The sequence below is a fragment of the Coloeus monedula genome (assembly GCF_965178545.1).
Source record: "Coloeus monedula genome assembly, chromosome: 4".
NCBI lineage: Eukaryota > Metazoa > Chordata > Aves > Passeriformes > Corvidae > Coloeus > Coloeus monedula.
In genome coordinates this window covers 26,989,756-27,001,183 of record NC_138784.1, presented here as the reverse complement: position 1 = coordinate 27,001,183, position 11,428 = coordinate 26,989,756, and positions in this window count along the sequence as shown.

Here is an 11,428-nt window from a genome sequence, read left to right as displayed (position 1 = left end):
ATCTTTCTGTATGGCAGAGCTACTCTCTTACATCCCAGATGAGATGCAGATACATGCAGAGATCCACAGTGACTTCAGAGCACAACCATGAGGGAATTGTGAACCCCTGGCTCCTTCTAAACTGCCCTTCATTAACAACAGAATGTATCTGTTAAAATCCCTCGGGGCTCAGTCTGCATTGATGCAGCAAAGCTATTTTGCAGCAAAGCTGTTTGATGCAAAAGAAAAGCTGCTTTTGTCAAGCACTTATCTTGGGAATGGGCAATCTGTGAAGGTTTCTCTCACCTGTCCCGGCTGAAATACTTAACTCTCGATCCTCTTCAAGTGGTAGGACAATCCAGAGACCTCTCTGCTTGCTGACTTGATGTTCCAATCCTGACCTGCAGTCATCCATCTGATCCTGTGCTTGTGGCTTTGCCAAAATGGCCATCAGGACTTCATGCATAGTTTAAACCAGATCCAAGCATCCACCTGTCTATTTTCTCTTTCTCAGGAACGCCACCGCAAACACGCTTTCTCATAATCTGCTAATCCCATCAAGTAGTCACAGATGCCTGCTGTGACCTCACTCGGGCGACTCAAGTCAGTGCCTCCAAGTAAATGCTTCCCCTTCAGCAATATCAGCAGTACACGGTGAGGACTGGATGCACTGACAGAAATAAAGGCGGGGAAAAGGAACACAGAGAAAATATCCCTTTCTGACAACATGTCTCGGTGACAGTGCCCATTCCAGAACAAGGAAGAGGAACGAGGAGGTGGGAACGTGAGGAAACTCCCTTGCTAGGGCTTCCTAAGCCAGGCGGGTCTGCGGCCAGGTTCCAGCCCACGGAAGTCCAAGTGGAGCTCCGCAGTTTCCTTTTCTTCTTGGCAATGGCCGTTGTTATCACTTGGGATTTCGAACCTGTGTGGGAGCAGGCATGGTCCCTCTGCCCCACCAAAACCAGTAGGTTTGCCTTTGTTTCAGCTGGCCGCTTTTTTTACTCCTCCACCGTACATTATTGGCCAGGGAGACCAGTTCTGAAACTCAGAATGACTGGAGGAAAGGAGGAGGGAGGCCTTAGAAGTGAACTTTCTATCCAAATTCTTTCTCCCCTGTCAGCTGGAACTTGCCTACCATTTGTGCTGATGCATATTCTGGTTCTGATAGGGAAGAAGTTACATTAAATATCCGTATAACACGATCAAACCAGTGGATCAAAAAGCTGAGGCTGTTTTATCTCATTTTAAAACAACAACAACGAAATAACAACCAAACAAAACCAACCCAAAATAAGAATATGCAGCATAACTTGAGAGGAATTGTAGAAACCTCTTTAAAGAAGAAGATCAAATTAAAATTGAGCTCCAGGGTCATAGGACCCTCTCTAGCTGAAGATAATGTTGCTATGTATCAGAGATAGAGGCTATGGAAAATGTCTTCGGGGCCTCCAACCTTCCTATACTATGTTTAAAAAGATAATCCGCTTATTGCTTTGCTCTTTTTATTAGAAGAGATTTCAAACATGCAATTTGGACTTTCTTTAACCACAGAAAAATGCTCTTTCTCTTCCCAGTGCTGAGAAATTCACTTCAGAAAAAGCAATGAATGGACAGCATGGCTTATTAGACCCATTTATAATTTGTTAAGTGATCACAACAATTATAAATATTTTTGACGCAAAAATTTTTAGATTTTTCTAATATGACCAGGAAACATTTGTGTTCACAGAAGAATTTACAGAGGATTGTAGAGGTTTAACAATTCCTTTCCTTAGCAAATTTGAAGAAATGATGAGATGAATTATAAATATGTTGCAGTATGGCAATAAAATATTCAGCAGATGCTGGTGGATTAGATGAAAAGTAAAAACTTTCAAAATAATGATGCTTAGGTTTTGTGTTTTGTTTTTTAAATTTTATAAATGCTAAAAATACTGGGTGCTACTGGAAATTTCCTGGCAAGGATCTCTTTGCAGTGAGTTGATTTGTCTTGTGTTTCTGTTACCTTTTTAAGTAGCATGTTTCTTACATTTATGCCTGAACAATTCTATATATTAAATAGCTGAAGCTGTTTAAAATAAAACATGAGAGAAAGAACAGTATTTGGAATGGAAAATGCTATTCTAGAACAGTCAGTGCTAAAGTACTGGGAGAATCACACCAGGTTTTGATCAATTAAGTGAAAAAGTAAAAATTTTCAAGAAACACTGGCAAGTGTGGGAATTTGGGCTGTGTGCCAAACCTTGTCACAGTCGGGGTGGGGGTCGGTGCGTTGATTTCGGTGGCTTTCAGGTTGGCCCTGTGAGGAAGGCTAAAAGGCTGCTGCATGAGAAAAAGGAAGTTTAAAGCTATGTAGCCACAATCTAAAATCACTTCTTTAGCATCATGCACCATGGGCAGCCACAGCAGCAACAGCGTGTGTGAGAGAGAAAAGCATAAAGCAGAAGGCTGTGAGAACAGGGATGTTTTTAAATGGTATGGAGTTTTCCAAGGTGGTATGAGGAAATGCCTGAAGGCACAGGTAGGGGAGACTAGGAAATGTAATTTATATAATATTGGTATAGCTACTTTGTAGCAGAGATTTGTTCAGGGAAAAGGCAGTCATTTGATCTTTTTGTTGTCATTTGGTCTTTTTGTCTTACCTGTCTCTGTGGCCCATGAGAATAGGTGCAGAAAATGAGTATTACTAGCAAGAGGAAACGTGTTCATTTCTAAGTTCTAGGCAATTGGGGAAAAGAAAAAAAAAAAAAAAAAAGGCAATTATGGATCAGTTTCCCCAGCTCCACAAATGTGGGAAGCAGTGACTGGCTTACTGTGTTCACCCTACACATTTTGCTTTAAAGTGAATGCTGAGAATGGATTCCTCTTAAAAACTGTGTCTCTAAGGGCCTCAGCTCCCCCCAGGATGGTGCTGTTATGCACAGAGCAGGCCCCCTGGTTATAGTGGTATAACCTTTGATTCCCAGGTGTTGAATTATCCTTTCCTGTTGACAGGATTTCAGGGAAGTGGAGACCTGTTATCAAAGTAAGCAGTGGTGTGAGGTGGAAATGCACTGCCTTGCCCTCTTCTAAAGGAGGTGCTGTGTTAGGACTAGGATCCTTTGCCCTCTTCACCAGACACGAGCCTTTGGTCCTGAGAGTGCATTGCTGCAAAGGGTATTGGTGACACTGAGGTCATCTATTCCCTTTAAATGGACTCCTTCATTATGCTTTACAGCAAATCTTCATTTGAGAAGGCAGAAACCAGAGTGCACTTGAGAGCTTTGTTGGTTTGATCTTTTTCTGCAGAGGACAAGCTCTTGCATGGGTACTGTTTTGTCATATGAAACAGTGCAAACTATATTTTGCCTTTATCTGCAGACAAGACCTTACTGTGGTGGATAGCGCCAGTGAAACACATGTTCAAAGTGTTCTCCTTCATCACTTCTGTCTTCTCTTCTTTAGCCTTCTCAGGAATGTCTCTACTGCAAATCATCTCTAAATACCCAGCTTGGGCTGGTTCTTTATCAAGGGAAGTGCTTGACCGAACATCACCCAAGAAAAATGGTTACTATGGCTCTGGTTTGCACTGCTGTCCTACCCAGCAGTGCCCAACGGGTGTGCGAGTCTGGGCCAAGGGCAGGGATCTCTTGTTCCAGCTTGGCTGTCTCTTGGAAAGACTTGGTGTTCCTTCAGCCTTTGGCCATGCAATATTATGACCCTGTGAGACAAGGATTTAGGGAAGGCAGTGAGTGAAGCCACCAGATGGTGCCCTAGGTCCTCTCTGCTCTCTTTCCTGTCCCGTGTGTGCCCACATGCCCCTGCCAGCTTCCCTGGTAACCCCCAGACCACAGACTCCCCAGGGGTGGTCAGCTACAGCCATGCAGAACATCCCCAGCCATGACTGTCTTCTACCCCTGGGCCTTGTGACTCTGACACTCCCCAAAGGTCTGCACCGTGGCCCAAGTGCCGCCAGCACCTGCGAAGAGATGGGTACAGGACAGGCTCCCGTCTTTTGCATCCATGATGTCTGGAGCAATCACTTCATCAGATACCAACGTCTTGGCACAGGACTGCCCATGCGAGGGACAGGAGAGTGGCTGCTGACACCATCATTGGGTCAGAGTAGCATCTGAAGTGCAAAACTGCTCAGATGTTGGGAGCTGCTTGGAATTGCCACCACCTTCTTTCACCATTTGGAAATGGCATCTTATCTTGAGTTTGGGAAAATTTACTGTGTGTCTGTGGGGAAAGAAATCCTTTGCACCATATGCTGCTTTTCTTCTTTACTATGTCAGGAAACTGATGAAGGCTCAGATATTGCTCTTTCTGTGTTTTGGGATTCTGTGGTGGTCCAGATTTACAATGCACAGTGAAGTATCATTGAGAGTTTATAGAAAAAAAGGGAACAGCTCAGAGAGCACCAGTGATCTCCAAGAGAAGAGAATAAGGCGAACCTTCAGTGTCTTCTCTTGCTTGATTCTAGGGCAAGCCAGTCTCCACTTACTGTGAGGGATCAAATGTTTTTCTTTGTTAGTGATAAAGTAGAAATTCAGATTACTATTAGTAACTAGTATGTCACTAGGTCCTTCACTATTAATAACAAGGCCTGTAACCACTGGAATATGTTGCAAGCTGTGGATCTTCAAGGTTCACAGCATCTGTGCATCACAGAGCTGCAACTACACAGCTACCTGGGTACAAAGTGTGGTGGTGCTTTGACAGTACCAGGCATGTTCCTTTGGAAAGTGACATGGAGGAATAGCCACCAGCTTCTGGCAAGGACTGTTCCAGCGCAATGGGAGGGCTCCCATTCCAGGAGGAAATCTTTCTCACTGGCTGATGAACCTCTCCTAGAGCTCCTCTTTTCCTTCAGCCTTTTGAAATATGTGGGTTGTGTTGTATTGCTCTAGGCCACATGAAGATTTGGAAATACAGCTGGTAGGGCCAGGCAGGTCAGCCACCCTGCTTTAAGGAGTTAGAACGTAATTATCCAAATTGGAACAGGGTGAACATGAAAAAGCTAACATATGGGCTTCTTCAAAACGTTATGTCTTTTAATAACCTGTCAGGGCCTCTGGTTTCTGTCCCATCTGAAAGATTCATCTGCCTACAATTTTGTGCAATGATATCTGAGCACTTCCAGGGGCAATAATTGTATCCAAAATACCTGTGGCACAATGAGCTTCCCTCCCCTAGGAGAGAATTAGTGCTGTAATGCCCGTAATGGTGCTTTTGGCACTGACATGTGCTGTTAAAATCAAAGGTTTCAGAAGTTCTTGCAAGGCTCAGTTTGTCATTTCAGCTTCATGCATGGAAAAAATGGAGACTCAGGAGTTTAAATGACTTTTCCAAAACTGCAGAGCATCAGAGGTGAAGTCTGGAACAGAATTCAGGTTTCTGTGCTCTTATTTGTATCAGGCTGTCCAGGAAGAAGGCAGTAGCTGGGTAAGTAAGAGCTGCTGAGCTACTTATAGTTTAGGGAAAAAGAAAGTTTCTTCCTGAGTCACCAGCACTGGGTTCTGCAGTACTTCACTTTTCATTTTTGATTTCTCATGCAGGTATCAATCAGACTCACATCTGCCTAGCTGAGGTCTGTTTGCTGAGGTAGCAAAGCTGCAGAAGAAGTTACTCCTCTCTTTTACAGAGGCATCCACCATTTTGGCAATAAGGAAAGCTCATCAGATCCAAATTACCATAGAAAGCCCAAATATGTATGCTGTAGTTCCCCAAATAAATGTTTATAGAGGGAATGTGCTGAGCTGTTGCTCATCCAATCCATGAAGTCTTTCTGATTGCTGAAGAAGTTCCTGCGCTCATGGAGAGGAAAGCAGATGACTGCAGCTGAGTTGCAAGGGCTCTCTCCACTCCCAAGGAAGGGAGGCATGGAAGTCTCTACCATCACAACAATTAGATGCTGGACAAGGAGGTGTGAGGAGAGGTGATAATGTTGGTAATTACGTGGATGGAAATGCTAGCCATTCTTTTTAATGTTTAAAGGAAACCACAGTGTTGAGGTTATGTAATTCCTGCTCAGTTGTGTTTATTCAAGCAGTGCAGTGCAGTGCAGTGTTATGCTGGCATATGGGGGAGAGAAAGCAAAACTTCATCTTGGCTCCTGCTCTTGGGATTTCTGTACACTTTCAGACTCATTCAGGTAAAGACAGGGTGAAGTACAGCAGCTCTTCCAGCATGGCCCTCTGTACAGACAGGCCCTTTGCTAAGGAATGTGCAAAATGCAGATGGTGGTTCTGAAAGAACCACTTTAATAGAAGGAATTGTGACTGTTCTCCCCAAAAGATTTAAAATAATCTTGCTGTCCATAAAAATCAGGTTAGCTATTTTGGGTTCTTGCAGAGCTAAAATGAATGCAGCATCTCTCATTTCCAGTCATGATAAGTCACTAGATATCAATTCTTAATTGCTTGATTAATCTTGAATTTTCAGAGCCTGACAGTGCCTGTCCGAGTACTTAGACAAGAGCTACATTTAAAAGAAAGGAGAAAATGCTTCTTTTTTCTTTTTTTTTTTTCTTTTCTTTAAGCATGGTCTGCAAGGTAAGAGCATGAAATTACAGAGAGATTTTTAACATATGTTGTCCTGAGAAAGATGGACCATTAAGCAAAGTGCAAACAAAACAGTCACAGGTTTGTGATAAACTAGGGGGGGTGATGAATTAATTTTAGCATATGCTTCAGCAATTCCTTACAAGATTATGTCAAATATTAGTACACTTATATTTGCTGTATGTTTGTGTGTGTTAGGCCATGTTTTTCATTTACATAAATAAGCAGAAAGGTTTCCTTCATGAAGATCATGACATTTCTATGTAGAGAAAGGCAATTTAAGGTCAACACTTACGGGGGACTATACCTTTGTATGCTTTGTGTATGGATGAGCTGATAATGATCACTACACATGCCTCCCTAAAGGGCGGTGTTAAAAAAATATAGACCAAGAAAAACCCCCCAATCAAACAAAAAAACAGCAACAAAAAAGCCAAATAAACCATTCAGACTCCCTATAGAACATTTATTAAATTGTTTGGGCTTTTTAAAATTTTTTCCTGTTTTCCCCCCCCCCCCCCCCCAGCAATGAGTGTGTTGCACATCCAGGCTGAGCAGTCACATGGCATATCAGCCCTTGCTTGGAAGCAACATGTTACACTGTCAGGTCTCCTTTTCTGTATGACAGGCAGGCTAGAATATATGATGGCACAATGTGATGTAAAGGTGTTATGGGTACAAGCTTTCCTATGTTATATCCTATCTTGGTCTCATCCCTCTAATTATGGAATATTAATTTTTTTTTTCATTCCAATTAACTGCTGTATCTGGATGCCACAGACTTCTTGGAAGAGGTTAGTGCTGTCCAAGACATCTACTCAAAGGTCTGTGTAATCCAAGTGAATGTATATTAGAACATCACTGCTGTTTTTTCCAGATGATGAGCCAGTGACATCTCTAGGAAATCATAGTGATAAAAAGGAAAAATTCTTACAACAGACCTTCCCCCCCACAACCCCTCTGAGTACAAGACTCCATCCATGCTTACCCACATGGTTATTTTGGTCTATAAGCATCTCCAGCAATGGTGTGGAAAAAGGAGATTTCCATATACTGGGCTGAGAGCTATTGCTCTGCAGATGTCCCAGTCAGTGAACAGTTCCATGGTCCCAAAGGCATACTGTCCTCATGTAATCTTTTCCTGCAGTCAGAGTTTCTTTAGTGGTTTCTTGCATGCTTTCCTCCATAGTCTTTTGTGAATCAAGTGTTGGGAGCTCCTGTGGGATCCCATCTTGCAGTCTTGTAGATTAATGTTTCCTTTACTTAATTTACTTTACATTTATACCATTTATATTCACTCAGACAACCCTAAACAGTCTTTCTCGCTCCCTGGTGCTTCTGCGCCCCTGAAGTTCTCATATGCAATTCCCGTGATGCTCTTCACAGTTGTTATTTGGCCAACCTACACGTGCTGTAATCCCTTCCAGCTTTTTATGTTCCTCTTTTTTTATTTCCCTCCAAGTTGTTGACATCTAGCTAGCACTGCGTTGTCCAGAACTAAACATGTCTTCGAACTGCGGTCTCACTGCTATATTAAAAAATGGGACTATTGCCTATATCTCTGAGAAGAGGTCTCTGCCTTTACAACTCCAAATTAAATTAACTGCATGATTTTTGCTGCCATATCACATTGCAAAAACATATTAAATCTGCTGTCTACTGTCTCCCCGAGGTCTTCTGGCATTTCTGCTTTCAGTGCTTGAGCACAGATGATTCCTCTCTTCACCTCAGTTTCTGTCTTTCAGTAGCTCGTATGTTGTACCTACTGCCTTTGTAGACACGTGGGATCATTCAGGGTTCCTCTTTGAGGAACAGCAGTGTGATTCCTTACACATAAGTAAATTCCCTCTATTTTTTTAGCATGAAATAGTCTGTCTCCACCATTTCCCTTCCAAGCTGTCCTATGATAATCTGCCTCGGTGCAATTAAAAGGCGTGTTACTCTTTTTGGTTTCCAGATTTTCCTATTTATAACTGTATAGAGCGCTGGCCTGTGTGTTAATAATCTGCCACAATCTGTTTAAACGTCGCACACTGAGGATCACAGGTTGAAACTCTTTTTCTGGAGAAAGGAAAATGCTGTTCTTTCCTTAGGAATTTTCTGTCCCAAATGTCAAGAATATGGATTAGCTTTTCTTTGGTGGGGAATAACATAGTAAAATGTTGCTTTGTGTGGGGGTCTATTTCTATGGGTGGCTCAACACTCGGAAATTAGCTTCCTTGGGAAATAAGGTCTATCTATCACATAAACTGTCATTGTCCTCATTTTCTATGGTATAAACAACATGAATAGAGGAAAGGGGATGAAACCATCACAAAATCAAAACTTTGCTCCATGCATAATTTTCTTCCTGGGGAGAGAACAAAAAAAATAAAAAAACCAAACCCTTCATATGACAGATGGTAGTCAGATCAGCTAATGCAGTCCTAGAAGGTACTTGGATGTTATGTTTATGAAAACGGTGGAAGAACTGATACAGAAGGGAATACATTTTATCATATTCTACTTCATAGATAAGAGAATATGGAAGAATCAGTTAAGGCAAGACATTAAAATGGTATTGTAGCCATGATGGTATAAAGATCCTAGGGAAGCAAGGTTTGTGGTGAAAGGTTATATCTTGTATTAGATCAACTGATAGAGCTAGAAAAAGCAAACAAGCTATTGGGCTCAGGGACTTTTTATCAGATCTGACAGAAAGCAGCAATATTCAGGCTAACTACAGGTTAGATGCAATTGCTCTTGGTTTAAAATTATGTTAATCAATTGGACCACTTGAGGGAAAAAAAAAGGAGCGCCTATGAAGTGGAAAAGGGTGTAAACAGCGGTGACTGACAGGCTGCTGGTTCTCTGATGGACCACTAGCGAAAAAGGGGTGTTTGTGCTGGTGACAAAGGAGAGGTCAGCGGGGAGGCTGTAACAGGCTAGGCAGGCAACATCTCCCTTAAATCCATAGCTTTAGTATCAAGGGATTATAAGTTTTAATGCCAAGCTTTAGCTTTTGGGAAGGTTTTGGTCTCCTTTGGGATAAGGATTGAGGTGTTCAAGTTGTTGCTGTCTGACAAATACTCCCCTAATGTCCTTTACTGGCTGACTGTATGTGCTCGTTGTAAGACAGCAATTATTTAGTTTCATTCACATGGTTCCTGTGGGGGTATCTCATGTGCTGGATGAAGTGATGAATTGTAGAGATTTGGGACAAGTATGTGCAGGAACAAAGAATTTCGGCAGATTTGCTATGGGAGAAAGGGCACTGATTATGCTGTCTGTGGAGCAGTACTGACGTATTTCATATTTGATGCGCTGGTGATATCTGATTCTATTTCTTACATTTGCATCTGTGGATTTGCGTCCTGTAATGAGTTGCAAAAGGGAGAGCCTGAAGGTTAGGAAGAGAGACATGGGGGGAAACACACCCTTTCAGAGCCGGTAGTTTAAGAGATTATTTTATGTCTGGATTTTAGCATGGAGTATTATCACAAGTAGGAGCACGTGGTTGCAGGAGAGAATGATACAGCAGAGAGTGTAAAATAAAAAGCAGAAAAACAGATTGGCAGAAAGCTAATGTGGTTAGAGACTTTGCTGGTCCCTGTAAATTTTGGTAGCATTAGATGAACACCAAATAAACCTTGATTCCTTGAAAAGTTATTTTCCAAAATTGCTGTTTGTTGCTGTCATATCTTTATTGTAGTAAATTTGTATCTATTTTATGGAAGAGTAACTTTCGTGGATAGAGCAGATCACCAGTGTTCCCCTCAGGTGTAACAGTATCTGCAGGACTGGCTGAATCTCACAGCCTTGTGTTGTGAATGGCTGCTGATCATACAGACCATCAAACTTGCTCTATAAAGTGGATGCAGTAGGTTCCTGTGTATGTGCTGCCTTGTGGGGTGCCACTTTTAATGTCAGTTGTGGTGTCTAGGAAGCTGATTCCAGTGGAGGTGCAATCTTGGGACAGCAGGGAATCTCCTCATTGAATTGGTGGTTGTATTTGATGAGGGAATCTGAGGTTTCCTGAGCTGTCTGCATTTTTGGTAGAAATGTCACCTGTGCTTCCTCTACAAGGCCTGGCTTGGTGGTGTTGTTTTTCAGTCTTGGATTGTGAAGAAAAATGGCATATTGGGGTTTTAAAGACATGCAGGAAGGTACTCTCTCTCTGCCCCCTTCTTAGAGTTTGGCAGACAAAAGGAGATGACTAAATGCTCTCTGAAGAAGAAAACTGGATGCTTGCTGCATGATGGAGCAGACACAAAATTTTCAAATGGTTCAAAACGAAAAATACTGAATAAATTTAAAAAAATATCCTTTGGGAGCTGTTAAATACGAAGACCCCAGCTATTGGGAAGTGCCTGACCACAGGATCATGGTCATGGGGGTAGTCTTCTGGGGCAGCGTCATGGTTTGTTTCTTGTAGCCGACTACTAGGGTTTGTCTGTTCAGCACTCTCAAAGGCAGGATGCTGATCTGATGCAGTACTGCTATTTCTCAGATCTCTTCTCGAGAAAACGAGGGGTTTTCCTCTCTTTCATTGCGAGCCCCAACTAGAAAGCACATAATTACGTTTTTATTTACTTTCCTGACTGCTGCAGCAGGCCCGGGCCTGTGCATCAGGGCCCCAAGCGCACCACCAGCAGCCTCAGGAGGGGAACAAACCCCCTGCTCGGGGCTCCGTGTTACCACTCCCAGAGCGGGGGCTCTGGCGCGGGGGGCAGGACGGCCCGCAGGGCAGCGCCCGCCCGGCCCCGCCGCCTCCCGCTCCAGGCAGGCAGCGCTCCGCTGCCAGAGCCCTCCTCGCCCTCCTCCGCGCCCGGCCCCGCCGCGGAGCCCGCCCCGCCGCCGGCTCCTCCTCCCCCGCCGCCGCCGCTCCGCCAGCAGCCAGTCGGGCCTGAGACCCGCGCCCGGTT